We start from the raw sequence: 17,916 nt of genomic DNA, 5'->3' as shown, positions 1-17,916 counted from the left end.
ACTGCTCGATGTGAAAGCACACTTCACCCAAGTGCAGGGGCTGTCTGCCGAATTTCATCGATAAGTTCCCTTGTTGGACATCTACACTTTAGACCTTCAGGCGACGAAAGAAGCAGATGTGAGCAAAGCTATTCTATAGGTTCTGTTCCAGTGAGAGACTCACACCACCTCCTCTGGTGAGTAGCTCTCTAATGGTCCCAATGTGGGGCTGCACAAGAAGACAGAAAATGCAAACAGTTGTACTTACCTGTAACTGCTGTTCATTGCCATCTTCTGTACACATTCCCTCCCTCCTGCCCTGCCCTGAGTTCTCACAGGGGCCTATTGTGACGTGGAAGGGGGCTCGCAGCGGCGTAGTGGGAAATGAGGGAAGGGTGCACCTGCCAACGGACCACGTGGTACGTTGGGCAGAAATCCTGCGTATGTCGGTTTCGAAAGGGGTGAGGTGCCCCCTCTTTGGAGTTTTTGAGCTAGAAAGAAAATGTCCCATGGCTGGCCTGTACAAGCGCAGTCCCCCAAAGTGTGTCTGGACAAGTAAATACAACTCTGTTTTTCATTATTATGTGCATTCAAATAAAAACACTGTAACTTGAAAAAAATCTAAATAATTGGTGGTCATCTGCCTCCTGTCTGCTGATCTATTTGCACTGGTAGCACTTCACACATGCATTTTGCATAGGCTGATGGGAGCTGTAGTCTCTTCTTCCCACAAACTTTAAAAAGTTTTTCAAGTTGCTATTAAGAATTGAACCCTGACCTGGATATGCCACACTAGCCCAATCTCATCAGATCTCAGATGCTAAGCAGGGATGGCCCTGGCTAGTATTTGGATGGGAGACCTCCAAGGAATACCGTGGTCCTGATGTGGAGACAGGCAATGGCAAACCACCTCTGAATGTCTCTTGCCTTGAAAACCCCACGGGGGTTGCCAGAAGTCAGCTTTGACTTAAAAAAAAAAAAATTAAAGTTAATAAACACAATGTTCTGCAATAGAAATAAAGAATATAATATGCAACATATTTTAGTCTACAGATAACACTAACAGAAAAAAGCCCATTATATTACAATAATTGTATCAAGGCTCAATGAAAATTCTTTTAACGAACAATATTCCAAAAATGAGAACCATCTTGAAATTAATTTTGACCGATATTCCTCGTTATTTCTTTGTACCAAAGATTCTCACATTTTATCTAGTATACAAAGTTTACACGTCTTAGATATCCAGTCAGTAATTAATTATGGTTTAGTGCTCTTCCATGATTTAGCTATAGTTAGTCTAGCTGCTGTACATAGATTTTCTAAGAGAGTTTTGTTAGTTATTTTGGAAATTGGTTCTTTCCACAAATTAAATATTAATGTATATGGTTCTAAGGCCATTTTGTAATTAACTATTTGATAGATAGTAGATATAATAACTTTGCAGAAGATTTGCACTTTTTCACATGGCCACCACGTATGCCAATGTCTACCCTTCACTCCAAAACCCTGCCAGCACAGAGGGGACCCATTAAGTCAGCTGTGACTTGACAGCACTGTCCACAACCACCACATCAAGAAATAAATAACTGGAAGTGCCTGGAAGATTTTTTAAAATTAATACATAAGGAATGTTCTTGGCTACAATTTGGGAAGCAAGTAAGGCCTTTATGAGAGGAATTTTACTAGCAGCTGCCACCAAAAACCCTCCAAGAAAATTCAGAACAAACCAAGACAATATAAGAAAAATTCCAGAGGTTGGAACAAGGGCATAAAAATAATTTTAATAGAGATATGCTAGCAGAGATCAGACAATTAAAAAACCAATTGAACATGTTAGAAGTGGAAGAGGTACAGAAAATTATAGTTTCTAAAACAGAAGCATTTCGAACATGCAAACATGTTCAGCAGATATTTGGCATATTATCTTAGGAAGGAGATAGAAAAAAGAGTAATAACGGGTATAAAGAAAGGAGATCAAATTACATATGCAGAAAAAGAAATACAGGAACAATTTATGAATACTCTTTCAGGATTATACAAAAAGAAGTCTGTTCCAGAAGAAAGATTAACAGAATATCCAAAAGGCATCCTGATCACAAAGTTTATGCCAGAACATAGAAAAGTTTTAAATCAAACAATAACAATTCAAGAAATTTCTCAGGCAATAAAGAATATGAAAATGGATAAAGCACCAGGCCTGGATGGGCTGACAGCAATGCATTATAAACACTTTGAAAAAGTTTTAATTATACCATTACAGAAAATTATGAATGAAATAAAAGAAGGAAAGACAATACCTTGAACATGGCAAGAGGCGTATATAATGTTAATACATAAAGAGGGTAGTGATGCAACACCACCACAGTCATTTAGACCTATTTGTCTGCTGAGTGTAGATTACAAAATCTTTGCTGTAGTGGTGGCAGAAAGATTAAGAAAATGAATGCCACACTTAATACACACTGACTAAACAGGCCTTGTACCAAAGAGGTATATGAAAGATAGATACGATTCATAATAGATGCAAGTGAATTTGTGAATAAGAAGAGAAAGAAAACAGCTTTTTTATTTCTGGTTGACAATTTAACATGGCCAATAACCAATTTCTGGTTATTTCTGGTTGACAATTTAACATGGCCTTTCTTACTGAATGTACTTCAGGATATGGGCCATGGCCCTGAATTTTGGAACTTGATGCATGAATCAACAAGCAAAGATTTTAATAAATGGGAAATTAACAGAAACAAGTTCAGTCGAAAAAGGCACATGCCAGGGATGTCCTTTATCATCTCTACTATTTATCCTAGCAATGGGAAATTCTAGCTACAAAGATCAGACGAAATGCCAGGATTAAGGGAATAAAAATGGAGGATGAGGTGTTTAAAATGGAAAGCTGTGCAAACGATGTGGTACTGACAGTCTCAAATCCCCAAACATCGTAACACTACGTAATGGAACATATTGAAGAATTTGGATCCTTTTCATGCTATAAAATTAGAAGGTAGACAAAAATAATAATGAACTGTTTAATGCAACAACAATAAGATAATATAAAGAGTACAGAGTGTAGAGTAGCCTCTGAACGCCATTAAATATTTGGGAATAAATGTGACTGGGCAAAACTGTACTCTTTTCAAAAATAACTACCAGAAGATTTGGAAACTGATATAAGCAGATCTATCCAGATGGGGAAAAAAATTTAGATGGTATATAACTCCAAAGGATATTGCGAAAGCAAATAAAAACTACAAAGGAAAATGTTGGAAATGTCAAGACATAGACGGAACTTTCTTCCGTATGTGGTGGATGTGTAAAAAAGCAAAAAATATATTGGAAGGAAATACATGGAGAAATGAGGAATTTATTAAAATTCAAATTTTCCATGGAAGTAAAGACGCTGAACTGCAGGCTGTGGAAGGTCAGTAGTTCAGCAGTTCGAGACCCGAGTGTGCCGCATGACAGAGTGAGCTCCTGTCTCTAGTTCCAGCTCCTGCCAACCTAGCAGTTCGAAAGCAAGAAATTGCAAGTAGATAAATAAGTACCACTTCAGTGGGAAGGTAACAGAGTTCCATACACCTTGGTGTTTAGTCATGCCAGCCACATGACCACGGAAACATCTTTGGACAGCGCTGGCTCTTTGGCTTTGAAACGGAGATGAACACCGCAACCCTAAAGTCGGATTCGACTGGCTTTCGAGCAAGGGAAATTTTTTTGGGAAAAGGTATTCAAATACATTGTGACAATGACTAGAATTATCTACACAGCAAAATGGAAAGCAGATTTTGTCTACACTTAGAAAAATGGAAAAATAAACTTGCCAAATGTTTAGTGATGGCAAGATTAACAACTAATTTGAGAAGCAGATCAGTTACAAAATTTGAGGATATTTGGAGTATGCAAAACAGGGTCAAATTTAGAATGAGTAGTAGTCTATAATACTGTATGCAATTGTATTGCAATGAAGAAGCAGAATGAAAATCAGTTCTAAATGTAACATGTTGAATATAAATGTGTGTAAGGAAGTGGGTTTTGAAGAGAAACATTTTTTATTTTTTACTATAAGAAATACAATAGTCCTCTCTTCTGTATTTTTGTTATATTACCTATTTGCCAAAAGTAATAGCAAGCATGCAGAAGTGCAGTATTGAGTATGCGGCAATGGTGAAATTAATGATTCTGATGAAAAACAGATTAGTTACAAAATTCAAAATGTAAAATGTTGAATATAACAGAAGTATGTTCTACAGTGTTTTCCACAAAACCTTTCAATGTAATGAAGGGGATATTGGGGAAAAATATTTTTGATTTCATGTATTTTATTTACATCCATCTTTTGTTAAATATAATTATGATATGTAATAATTTTTTCTTTTCTATAGTTTCTTTTTATTATCTTTGTTTTCCAAAAATTAAAAAATACATTAAAAAGAAAGAAATGAATATCTTACTTGTGCGTCGAGAATCACACAAGTCATGGACAAAATCTGCTGTGTGATCAACAGTTGATGGAGGATTTCTTTCCTACCAAGAGAAGTCCTGGTGCTTCCTAGGCAACAGATTGCCTTGTGTGTAAGGGCTGCTATAATTGCCTGCCTCCATGTGCTGGCTGCCTTCATGTGCTGTCTGTTTGGGTTGTAAAAAGTGGGAGGCACAACGCCAAGAACAGTAGCCCGGGCTGGGGTGGGACCATCAGCATCTGGATGAGGTTTCCGTGCTGAAAGACAGTGGGTCTGAGAGTCCTCCCGTGTATATGCTAGCAGCCAAGTCACGGAAACTAGCATCAAGTGAAGCGACTATATTAACTGTCTTAACTCTGAAATTCAGACTCTGTGAAGCCTCGTTCTTTAATGTTAATGCTTCACAGAAAAATGTGTGTGTGTGTGTGTGTTTTAAAAAGATTTAAAGCCCTGCCTGGAAGAGGGGCCTGTGAGAGCATATTGCTTTTAAAACTTAATTTCACTGTGCTTATAATTACAACTTAAATTTGCAATTTAAAACGGCAACTGCACTCCTGCTGCTGCTTCATGCTCTTCAGCTAGGCGGTCCTATGCCAGAATTTAATTTTTCAACTTCCTAACTTGTGGGGTTTTTTTGTTTGTTTGTTTTATTTGACCTTATCTGTAGGGTGCTTCGGCTTGCTGCACTGGTGGCAAGGGCATTCTAATTACATTTGTGGGGAAAGAATGGAGGTTGTGTCTTAAGTCAGTGTTAAGGGAAGGGGCAAGGATTTTCCCCCTTCAGATCCTGGAATACCTTTGAGCATATAAGTCATGCACAAATTCATACCTCTATCATTGCTGATATAGTGACAGTCCCTTTTGGCTTATGGTTTAGCTGTTACCTGAAAATCAATGCAGCAGCCTTACTCTTAAATCTTATTTGTATGGATGCTGCTCTAAGGAGACCGGGAGCTGCCATCAGCCCCTGATCACAGGCAAGAAGCAACCCCAAGTTGCTTGATGCTTGATGGAGTGGAAGGGCCCTGAGAGCAGTATGAACACCCCTCCCCTCACAAAGATTTTTCCAAAGTATAAGTACAGACACCCAACTCCCCCCATCATGGTGAGTAATTTGCCTTGATAACTTACCGTATGGGAATAACAGAATGACAGTACAGTTCTAAGATGAGTTACAACCCATTGACCTCAGTAGACTTAGAAAGACATAACTGTATTTAGGATTGCACTGTGAGTTACATGCTTCTGTTATCGGGTGTGACTGAGCCTGGGAGGAGAGAAGCTGCTGAATTGAAAAGGAAAGCAGGCCTCTCTCAATTATTGTTGCCCTCTCTTCCCTAATGGTGATTGGTGATAGTAGCTTATATGTATAGAGAGTGGCACTGTGACATCTCTGTGTTTTATTTGTCTCAGCAGGTGGCTCACACTCTGCATAGGCCAGATGTAGCTTTTTCTTACCAAAGAAAACACAAGATGAGCTGTTTGTAATTGCCCACGTGGCTTCTCTTTTGTTTGTTATATTTATGCATTTTTATTACATATTATGTTTTTAACAGGTTCACGTTTTGTAATAAATCTCCTATTTTGCTCATATCACATTGTTTGTGGTAGGTTTATTTTTTGTTTAGCATTTTCTGCTACCTGCCCTGGTGGCTTTTTCTACAAATCTTTACACGCCAAAACTAGTATAGCTATCTTCAAACAAATGTTGCATTTCTAAAATATTTTGTATTATATATTTTATTTATTTATGATCTGCCTTTCTCACTAGTTTCAAGGCGGATTATAGGGTATAAAATAGTGCAGTCAGACAGCATAAATCAACCATTGAACAATGCAATTGAACTAGGATTACAGAATTGCAGAACAATGTGAACAACAAACTGTTGAAGGCTAGGTAATGCATTTGTCAAATGCTTTGAAAGAAAAACCCAGCAGGGCTTGATTTACAGTCTTCCAATAGAGATGAATGAAGCAGTGAATTCAAAGCTATGTTTACACTAAAGCATAAGTAAAACAAAGCAAGTTTGTAGAAATGTTAGCTGATTCAGTTGTGCAGTGATAAACAAGAACATCATTTTACAATGAGATTTTTTTTACATAAAATATGGATTACAAAAGGTTAAAATCTGTCAGTTCTCCCTTTGTATTTTCTTCTTAGAAGTAGGATGGGGTACACTGTAGTCCTTGTAATAGATTAGGCATCTAATATTGTTTTTGCCCTCCCCCCCCACAAATTTTGATAGTCATTAAGGTGCTGCTAGACTCTTGCTCCCTTTCACTAATAAGGAATGCAAGCTGTGCTGTTAGGTTTCTCCTCTCCATCTGTTAGAAATGGAAAGGAGGATCTCTCCAAGTGCCATGGGACTCCCTCCCACCCCCCTCTCAGTCATGCTCTCTCTGGCGCTCCCCTTCCCCCTCCCTTTCTGTGCTGGGTCAGCCGGTCACCACAGATACTATGCACTGGAAACTGGATACGCAGTCTGAAATCAAGTCTAGCAACAGAGCCGAAGGTCAGAAAGCCTTCAGTCAAAGGTTGCAGGAGCAAGGAGCGGATGCTAACAGCCAGGATCAGGTCCAAGCATGTGTGGTTGCTTCCATACTGAGGCAGGTGCATGGGGGTGTTTATGACTAGGTCCTCCCTTCCCTGGGAGTCAATCTGCCAAGACTTACAGCCCCTCACTTTGCCTTTGCAAGAGCTGCAGTCTGTCACTCCTCCTTCACTCTGGCAAATTCAGTCACTGGCGTGCCCTGCGTCTGGGACACTCAGGAGAACTACCGTGTTTCCCCGAAAATAAGACACTGCCTTATATTTATTTTTTCTCAAGAAGACACACTAGGGCTTATACCACAAATGCATAGAAATCCTGCTAGGGCTTATTTTTTTGGGTAGGTCTTATTTTTGGGGAAACAGGGTAGGTGGGGATTCTGGCCTCGGGGTGTCTTTACCTGGGGGTGCTGGGCCAGGCTCTGGATCAGTCTCTCCCTCTGGCTGCACCTCCTGTGCAGCTGCTGGGGCCTCTTCTCCCTCAGGTGCTCGTAAGGATTCTTCTGCTGGGCTGACTCCAGAGGAGGCTGGGTTGCTCCATGCCTCTTCCTCCTCTGAGGAGTAGTCAGCCTCAGCAGAGCCAGTACCCATGACACTCTCTCTGAAGACGAAGTGTGCTTGTTCACAAAAGCTTATACCTGGAATAAAATGTTTGTGGTCTTAAACACAGGACTCTCTCTCTTATACCTGGAATAACCCCCCCTCTCATATACCTGGAGTAAAACGTTTTTGGTCTTAAACACAGGACACACACACACACTCTCATACCTGGAATAAAACATTTTTGGTCTTAAAAACAGGATTCTCTCTCACTCTCCTGGAATGAAACGTTTTTTGTCTTAACACAGGACTCTCCCCCCCCCCCGGCGTACTCCCTATGGCTCTTTCTGTCTCTGAAGAAGAAAAAGTGTGCTTGCATACAAAAGCTTATACCTAGAATAAAATGTTGCTGGGTCTCCTTAAAAGTCCCACAAGACAGACACCCCCCCGCACCCCCCCCTGGCCCTTCCCCCCCCCCCGAGGAGGAGGAGGGGGAAGGAGCCCTCAGCCAATTGAGAGAAGGCATTCTTTCTCTCCTCTGAAGCAGGAAATAGGAGAGACTGGCCAAAAGGAGCTGCAATATTAGAAGCAAGAAGCAGCACACAGCCAGTTGCTCTTGGGCAGGATTGGAGGCTTGTAGGGGCCAGATCCAACCTGCAGGCCATATGTTTGACACCCCAGCTCTAGAAGGTATATCCCCTTTCCTTGGCTTGAATGGGAGTCTCCATCTAACAAACCCACTCATCCTTGCCAACTTTCCCCAGTTCTCCTGTCCACGTTAAACTGTTCTCAGTCAGGGCTGAATCCCAAAATTGTCAGTACTTGACTCTTCTCAGCTAGGGCTAAAATCAGACTGGCATTCTCCCCAGCATCCAGAAGTCTTTCTCTGTTCAGATTTTGCGAACCAGTCAGATTTCTTGGAACAGCCTGTCACTCAAGGCTTTCTGACTCTGTGAAGAATTAACCATTCACAGTCCTTTAGCTGTTAGTACAGCACTTCTAAGCTTTTAAAAAGTGCAGTCTGTCACATATGGCTTTTAAAGCCAAAACTATCACCACTCAGAGTAGCACTTCAGCCTTGTTGGGATTAAGCTTCAATTTATTTGCACACATCCACCCTAGAACTGCCTCCTGGTGCAGAATCAGGGTTTCTATAGACTTCCTGGTATGGGTTAGAAGCCGTGAGATAGAACTGAGAGTCCTCCACATATTGGTGACAACCCAGTCTAGATCTTTGGATTATCTCACCCAGTGGTTTCAAGTAGATGTTAAAAAGGAAGTAGAACTTAAAAAGCATAGCAAGGTGGAGCTTTGTGTGACTCCACAGGCCAAAGGCCAAGTAGTAACCCCCCAGTGCCATCTTCTGAAATCTACCATCTATATAGGCCCAGAACCATCACAAAACCGTGCCTCCTGGTTCAGCAAGGTGCTTTGGAAGGATACCGTGATTGACAGTATTGAAAGCCACTAAGACATCCACATTGATAAGAAATATAGAGTGGTAATTCTCCCATTGCAATGCGTCTCTACCAGGTTTACCAATGTCATATACATAGTTAGGGGGAATTCTGTTCCTGCCTTTATTTTGCCAACCATTCGACTGGATAGCTGTCTGGTCCAGGTGCTTCATCCAGTTTCATCTTTTAATTATATTTTCTGTTTTGGAAATTGATTTTGGTGCTGCCAAAGCTGGTGCATGTTCTTTGAAATTTGTGGGAGGTGGATACTTTCCAGAAAGTGCTTAGTTTCATTTGCTTGAATATTGCCATCTCTCAAATACATTTTTTCCCCAGTATTGACAAATACGTCATTCATTTCCTGGGTCTTCGTGCATAGTGTGCCTCCAATACCACAGATAACATTTTGAACTTGATTCAAATGATATGCTAGCATTTTACCTCATTTTCCTCCTGATTCCCAATCCAGTTGTTCAGTGCAGGCGAGATGAAATTCTGCCCACTGTGAGTGGATCTTATTGACTTTAGATTTTAATTTAAGAAGCTTACAGTAATGATCCGGGACTGGATTGTCTGCAGATTTTTGCAGTGCCTGGTGGAACAGAGTTTCAAGCTGTTGTAAATGTTTTAAGTGACCTGCCCTCTCATCTATACCTTGAGAATATCCCTCAGCAAAGCCATGCTGTTTACCTCTACATTATCATCCAGCTCCTTTATATGTCTCCTCAAGAGGGTGACAAATGTGTAGTCTGTCTTAAAGGTAAAGGTACCCTTGCTCGAAAGCCAGTCGAATCCGACTCTAGGGTTGCGGTGCTCATCTCCGTTTCAAAGCCAAAGAGCCAGTGCTGTCCAAAGACGTTTCCGTGGTCATGTGGCCGGCATGACTAAACACCAAGGCGCACGGAACGCTGTTACCTTCCCACCGAAGTGGTACCTATTTATCTACTTGCAATTTCTTGCTTTCAAACTGCTAGGTTGGCAGGATCTGGAACTAGAGACGGGAGCTCACTCCGTCATGCGGCAACTCGGGTCTCGAACTGCTGAACTACTGACCTTCCACAGCCTGCAGTTCAGCGTCTTAACCACTTGAGCCACCGCAGCTCCTGTAGTCTGTCTTGGCAGAGGAGTATTAAGTTGCTGTAGGGAGCTTTGGGTAGGGGCGCAACAGGTCTTACAGACAATGTTACCAGTATGTGGTCTGAAATGACCAAGGGATTTATTTATAGAACAAGCCAGCATTGATTGTAATATATACTTACTAAGAAATAATCTAGTCAAAAACAATTTTGATGAGCTTGAGAAAGAAACATAAAATCTTTTTCGATTCGATACATCGATCTCCAATAATTGTGTAAACCCAAATCTGCTTGGAAGAGCGTATAGCTGTTCTGGCCCTAAACAAAATCTTTACGTGGAAGGAGATAGGACCTTCTGCAAGCCAAGTAGATGCTTTGGCGCTGAACCATGGACCCCTCCCGATGCCTGTGCCTCTGCATCAGGTGTCTCGTGTTCGGTGATAATCTCCTGAGATACCCTTTCTCCTTCAGTGGGGGGAAGTCATCCAGGAACTGGTTAGGTCATGCCTCTGCTCGCTCCAACAGTCCTTACCATCATTGTCACCAGAAGCTTTCTGGAATGCTGGTCTTGCCTCTCTGTTCAAGAACAGCCAGGGCAGCAGATCAGTCAACATTCAAGGTGAGCTGGGATAACCCTGAAGATGATTCTCTGGAGGCTTCCCTACAGCCATGCTGTAATATTCTTCTGTGGGCAGATATGATTGATTTCTGCAACGGGGGAAAAAAAGCTTCATAACAGGTTTCTCTCAAGGGAACTTTTGCTTGAAAAATAAAGCTGTGTTACTTGGACACTGGGGTATGCCAGCCACTAACTGACAAGGTGAAGACAAGAGTACAAGGCGGGTGGAGGATGAGGAGTGATGGTCATTAAGCAGCATCTGTAAGGGGGGGGGAAAGGATTCACTTCCTGTCTGAGTAGGAAGAGCATGGATTTAGCCAGTTGTTGAACTGGCTTTGCCATCATTCACAAACACCTGCATGAAGAAAAGAAGGTGATAAAAACCAGGGCAGGATAAGCGAGTGATGCCAGCAACAGATGAAAGCTTCACAAATTGCAACCAAGCATTGAAAGAAACTGGAGCTGGGTTTTTTTCCTCCTGCTTCTCCCTGGGAACTGAAAGCCAGTTTGGAAATACATTGCCAAGTCAAATTGAACCTAGACTGGGGGAGATGACTTGATCTGCCTCCTCTCCCCAGCCAACAAACACCAAAGAATCACGGAACAAAAGATACTATGCTCATTCATTAGAAAAACTTTTTCAGTCCTCCCTCCTTCCTGGTTGCTGGGCTGGGTCTCCCAACAACAACAACAACAACAACCCCCCACTTCATTGGTGATTGACACACTCTTCATGATACTCATGGCAAAGTTACTGGGTTCCTTTTCCTTTGAACCGATTGACTGTTTTCCTTATTCTTCTTTATTTATTTATTTGGTTCAATTTCTACCCTGCCCTTCCCGCATGTGGGTTCAGGGCAGGTCACAACATTAAAATAAAACAAAATCAAGATTAAAACCATAAACGTCTTGGGCCAACACGTGATGCTACATTGAATCTGTATCCAAACCAGCTCATTCAAATTCTGCTTCCTACTGTGCATGTACAAGAAGGCGCAAACTGATCTGTGTACTTCAGGGACATGACCAGCAGTAACCCTGAGTGACAGGAATGTCCTCTGCCATGTATGTTCCAAAGAAGGCCAAAGATAAAGAAACGAAAGCTCAGCTAAAGGGCTGCTGCAAAACTGGTTGGCCTGTTTCTTGAGTCGATCTGTAACTAGAAGGGATTTGAGGCTTGGCTCAAATGCGTTCCCACCTGTTGAAAATGTCCATCTGCATGAATTTTTCAGCATCCCAGGTGTGGCAGGGCCTTTAGGAAGGGTTGGGACAAGGAGGAGATTCAGATGAGCAGCCAAGGTGGCCACGTCATCCCTCACAGTGACTCTGTGGGTAACTAATACAGAAGACTGAATTGTGAAATCCATGAATACTGAGAAGCAGGGGGTCTGCAGCCTCTCAGTAGAAAAACACTTCCTTCAAGAGTTACAAACCAATTCCTTTATGCTCTGTTTTCCTCCTCACTAGGGACCAAAATGGCTTACAGCAGGCATGCCCAACTTCGAACAGGTAGTGATCTATTTTTTCCGGCCAAAAGTGCCGGTGATCTACCACCATGAAAATAAAGTTTCAATTTAATTTCAAATTAGATTTAACCCACTGAAGTTGGGTTCCACCGCCCGACCCCCATTTATAATGCATCTTCTGTCATTTAAAGGTAAAGGGTAAAGGTTCCCTTGCTCGAAAGCCAGTCGAATCCGACTCTAGGGTTGCGGTGCTCATCTCCGTTTCAAAGCCGAAGAGCCAGCGCTGTTTGAAGACGTTTCCGTGGTCATGTGGCCGGCATGACTAAACACCAAGGCGCACGGAACGCTGTTACCTTCCCACCGAAGTGGTACCTATTTATCTACTTGCAATTTCTTGCTTTCGAACTGCTAGGTTGGCAGGAGTTTACTGGTCATTTACTGGTAAGCAAAATAAGCAAAAACAAAACAGAGACGAAGATCCAGAGAAAAAGAGAGACGAAGATCCAGAAAGAACTGCAAACCAGGAGACCAAATGGGGCTGGTGATCTACCTCTGACCCCTCCGCGATCTACTGGTAGATCGCGATCTACCTGTGGGACATACCTGGCTTACAGCATTCTTCCTTTCTCAATTTTATTATTATGATGACAAGTTGGGAGTAAAACCAAGCCGGAGACCGCATCACATGATCAGACCATGGATCGCAAATAAGTGAAATCGCGAGGCATGAATACATGAATGCTGGAGGTCTACTGTAAACATCTTTACAGAGGGTTGATCTATCATTGGCTAAAAGGCAACCTTTTTGCCCAGAGGCAGTGTACCACTGCTTACAGTAGGCTGGGGACGGCCATTCTACTGAGCCATACAGAAGAAGCAGGGCTAAACAGTCATGTTCTGCTTTGTCTGCTTTATTAAGCTTGAAGTAGAGTATATTGTTAAACAGAAAATAAAATATAGTTTTCTTAGCACCCACATACATACATACTCAGTGCCCAATGGATCCAACATTTTTCAGTCAATTCATGCTCTATAGACCAGACCTCATGCACTACAGCAACCTAAAATGTTTATGCTGGCAGCTAAAATTTCAAAGTTTTCTCTGTACTCTGTGATGGACGTTAGAAGATCCTGAGTGTTTCTTTTGAGTATACATGCCTTGAGTTCACCTGTCTTTGCCGTAAGGTGTAACTCCGAATTTTAAAATTCATTAAATATATCAGCTCCATGCATGCATGTAAGAAATCGAGAAATTTGCTTAGAAACAATTCCTTCACAGCATGTCGCCCTCAAGCATCAGATTTACAGTCTGTTGTGTGGATAGCTAGAAAATTCTGGCAAGACTTAATAGCCACCTAGGCAAGATTTGCTAAATTTAGCGTAGCTGCTTTGGATTATGTTTGTCAACAAGTCTTACAGCTTTTGTGCAATACATGTACCTCTCAACAAACTCTGGCAGAAACATATGCTTTGGATTTCCAAAATAGGACTGCGTGGCAAATAGCAAAAGATATTGTGTGGTAGTGGTGATGGAGGAGCTAAGAAATATAGCTTTAGCAATTCTGTCTTGTTTTCGCTCATTTGAATGGTGGAAGGGGCCCTTGAATGGTTGAGCGGTAGTGGTCAGGCAGAACACAGAGGCTGCATGTGCTGTGGCTGGGATCGCTCCCACTAGAGTCAGAAGGAGAGCTCTCACAAGAGGCTGGAAGGGGCATGTGTAGCTAGCCTCATACTCTTTTATAGCTCTTTTATGGAGCCTGGGAGACAGCTGAGGAGGATGTTCTCAGCTACGTATTCCAGGCTGCACAGGAGGAGAACTCTGAGAACTCAGTAGAGGAGAGTCAACAGGAGGAGGAGAATACCCAGAAACCCCTTCCCTTTCTTAATCTAAGGCCATGTGGAGTGGCCCTTGGAAAAAGGGAAGTGGGGCTGCGGCAAGGGAGCAAGGTCTGGTCACCCCACCTCCGACAGGCTCACAACGTATCAATTACAGCCTCATAAAAATGGCTCCAACAACACTGAAATCTTTTAACAATCCGATCAGATATTCTGCAGTGTCGTAGAGCACATCTAAAGTTTTCACTAAAACACCTTTCTTCAAACACCTTCACGGCTTCTGCAGATGGAAAGCTTGCCTAACTAGGAATGTTTTGCAAATTCTCAGGGATCCAAGCAGAGAGGAGTCTTTCGTCAGTGCTGCAGAGATTAATTCCAGCAAGATATCGTTTTAAACTTCTGGTTTCAAAATCTAGCTCTACAATCAGTACATTTCAGTACAGTTGTAATTGGGTAGACTGAATGCTTCAAATGCTTTCAGTTCCTGCTGTGAAAGGAACTATTGCAGGGCATAAATGTGTGTGTTTGTGTGCATATTTTTTTTAGAATTCAGAAACAAATGCCTCTAAGCATTAACTGAAATCTTAACTTGTGGAACAATTCTTCTCAGCAAGACCTTTGTAATAAGCAAAGTTGAATTTCATGGGATTCCTATTGGGGTGCTTGCACAGCATTTTAGACAAGTGGCAGATGAGTACCTCTGTTACTCAACGTTGTATGTTTGTGGGGGTTTTGTGTTTGTCATTTTAGCAGCTGTCATGGCTACTTTGCTAGAATATTATCTCACCAAAAGTTTGCAAAGAGGTAGGTGTGCTTGCATACGTGTGTGTGCACGTGATGCAGGTTCCTGCTTATCCATGGCACTTCTGTCTGAGGAGGTCCACAGCACAGGGCACTTCAAAGCTACACGAGGGCTCCCCCTTCTGGCCTGATTTTGTGGGCACAGAAATTAAGGCGATCAGGGTCCAGTGAATGTTGGACAGCTTCTGCCTGGTTGGGGTATGTGTGTGACTGACAGATGGCAGTGGTGTTCCCTCTAGGCTGAGTTAGCGTGAGCTAGCTCATAGTTTTTTACCCTCTGGCTTACACATTTTTGTCTTGACTCAGGAAGGAGGGCTCCAGAGCAAACTAATGTATGCAGTACCCAAATTGCTTGCTCACAATGCCAGTAGCTCACAAAGTAGAATTTTTGCTCACAAGACTCCACAGCTTAGAGGGAGCACTGGATGGCAGCTATGTTGGGGTGCAGTGGGATTTGGCTGTGGGTGACGTTGACTTGCTGTTGTTTGAGAGCAGTATGAGGTTTCGTGCAATGGACTTCTCTGTTGTGAATGAAATAAAGATTGTTGTGGCGAGATACCCTAAAGCGAGGGCCAGCGTGATGTAATTGTTAAGAGCAGCAGACTCTAATCTGGATAACTGGGTTTGATTCTGCACTCCTCCATATGAAGCCAGCTGGGTGACTTTGGGCCAGGCAGAGTTCTCTCAGAGCTCTCTCAGCCCCACCTATCTCACAAGGTGCCTCTTGTGGGGAGAGGAAAGGGAGGCGATTGTAAGCCGCTTTGAAACTCCTTAGGGTACAGAAAAACAGGGCATAGAACCAACTCTTCTTCCTTTTTGTCTTCTTCTAAAACTTGTCTTAGTCAGTTTGTTTGAAAAAAAGAGAATTGGGCCTGGGACCTGCTTCTGAACACTGCTTCTGGACTCTCTCACTGACAACGCTGTGCTTTCACTTTCTGTTTGGTATATATGAATGCACAAAGCTGCCTAATGCCGAACCAGACCATCGGTCCATCTATCCCAATATCTACTATTCCAAGCAACATCTCTACAGGGTCTCAGGTAGAGAAGGGTCCTTTCTAGCACCGGCTTCCTGAAACTCTTGAACTGGAGATGCTGGGGATTGAACCTAGCTTTGTGTGCAAAGGGGCTGCTCTGTTTTGTGTGCAAAGGGGACCCCCCCCTCCCAGATTTGGTGGGCTCCAGTGCTTCACTGGCCAGCCGGCCGGCAGGGAGAAGCCCCACCCACAACAATCACCACCCAGCACAACATCCCCAGCGTGATGACACCACACGGAAGTGACATCATCACGCTGGGGACGCCACGCGGTGACACACTAATATTTTGGGCAAACCTCTATGGTAACCATAGAATTTTGCCCAAAATACTAGATTGCTGCCACGTGGCATCCCCAGCGTAATGATGTCACTTCCACGTGATGTCATCACGCTGGGGACATCGCACGCAGTGACGTCAACCTTCCCCCCCCCACTCCCTGAGAGCTTCCTCCCACCCACCCACCCCGCCAGGGAGCAAAGAGGACCTGGCAATCCTAGCTCTGCCACTGATCTATGGCCCCATCTATCTGGGGTACCATCCCATCCTGTCCATTGCATGGGGTTGGCTTCCTTTTGTTTAATCTGGAAGCAGGCGTGTGCCACCTGATTGGTGTCTTTGATACCGGGGGGAGGGGGAGTTCCTTCCTTTCCCAAGAACTTTTGCCACATCTCTCTGGGGCATCACAGTAAGGCCTGGGTGTAACAAGCAAATGAGCTGGGCAGCTGAGCTGGCAAGGACGTGCTGGCTAGTTGAAACCCTGAAGGTTCTGGTCCTTCCATTTTCAAAAGAATCATGGTGGACCAGCCTAAATAATTTTACGAATGTCTACAGAAACTGAGGAGAAGCATAGTTACATGTTCGAAGAACCAGCAGTTAAGAATCTCCCTCCTGTTCTCCCCCCAAGTCCTGATTCATTTTGCCTTTGATAAAATCAATTCATAAACACGTAATGGGTAATTAAAAAGCAAATTAGTAATACTCACAGCAGTAACAACATTAAAACAAAAAAACCTTAGCAGCAGTTTGAAATTTAGAATAGTTTCAATTAGCAATAGATCTAATCCTGGTAGGTTAAGTAAGGGTATAATTTAGCAGTGGCTCAGAGATTCAGACTGGGACCCAAGGAGCTTTGTGGCTGTATGTTACCTTTCCCATGCATTTGCAGTGGATCTACGTGTTTAGACAGGCATTGCAAGTTCTGTGCTGGGTACATAATTCCCAGGCACACGTGGGTCTGTGAGGAGGTGGGGATTTAAGCCTTCCTCCCCTGTGCCATTTTCTTGAGGTGAAACAATCCTGGGGAGCCGCTCTTTACCTCTTTTGAGGAAATGTATATGTCACTTATCTGTACATGTGGTTTTGCTAACAGGGTAATAGCAGCTTTGGTTTTGATTCGACCTGCCTAGCCAATCGGGTGAATTCTTAGCTTTACCTTGAATTGGATTATTTAATATATATATATGTGGTTTTATTCTCCACCCTGGTTCAGAAATAGCTAAAAACATACATACTCTGTCACCCAAAAGCCCCGTAGCCAGGATTTTTTCGGGAGGGGTGTGTGGGGGCGCTAATTAGATTAAATTCTTAAACCCTACCTTTTTCTTGTGAGGAGGGGGACGTGCGTCACAATCAAGCCAGCAGAGCAGGGCATTGAGAAAACAGGTCTTCGTCTCAGGACAGCCTTCTGAGAAGGGAGGAGATGTGTGAGATTTGGACCCCAGGAAGGATTTCTTCCGCCTTTCCACCTGAACCCCCTCCCCAGTTCATCTCCATTGCTTTTCTCCTGCTCTGGTCCTCCTTCCTTAGGCACTCCGACTACTCTCTTTCTGTTGCCATCCTCCTTAGTTGGCTTTCCTCCCCCCCCCCCCTCCCTTCTTCCCCAGGGCGGGATGAGGCTCTCTAGGCAATGCAGGGTCCCAAAAGCTCTGACTGTATTGCTTCCCTGCCGCTTCTGGCTTCCGAGCCCCGGAAAGATCCCACTTGGTGTCTTTGGGGTCTTTTGATTCTCCCTCTCCTTTGGCCAAGCCCCTCTGCTGAGGTCACAGTTCACTAGTTCCAGGCGCCCCCCCCCCCCCCCACCCACAACCAACAAACC

General features: G+C 43.2%; 1 protein-coding gene across 1 annotated transcript in view; it reads left to right on the top strand.

Moving 5' to 3' along the window:
• Window positions 1–17,916, top strand: part of ZNF618 (zinc finger protein 618) — a 135,622-nt gene that overhangs the window by 79,619 nt on the left and 38,087 nt on the right.

Source organism: Gekko japonicus, unplaced genomic scaffold (assembly GCF_001447785.1).
Source record: "Gekko japonicus isolate JY-2015 unplaced genomic scaffold, Gekko_japonicus_V1.1 scaffold454, whole genome shotgun sequence".
Lineage (NCBI taxonomy): Eukaryota > Metazoa > Chordata > Lepidosauria > Squamata > Gekkonidae > Gekko > Gekko japonicus.
The sequence above is the reverse complement of the archived record's forward strand: the minus strand, read 5'-3'. Positions and strand labels throughout refer to the sequence as shown.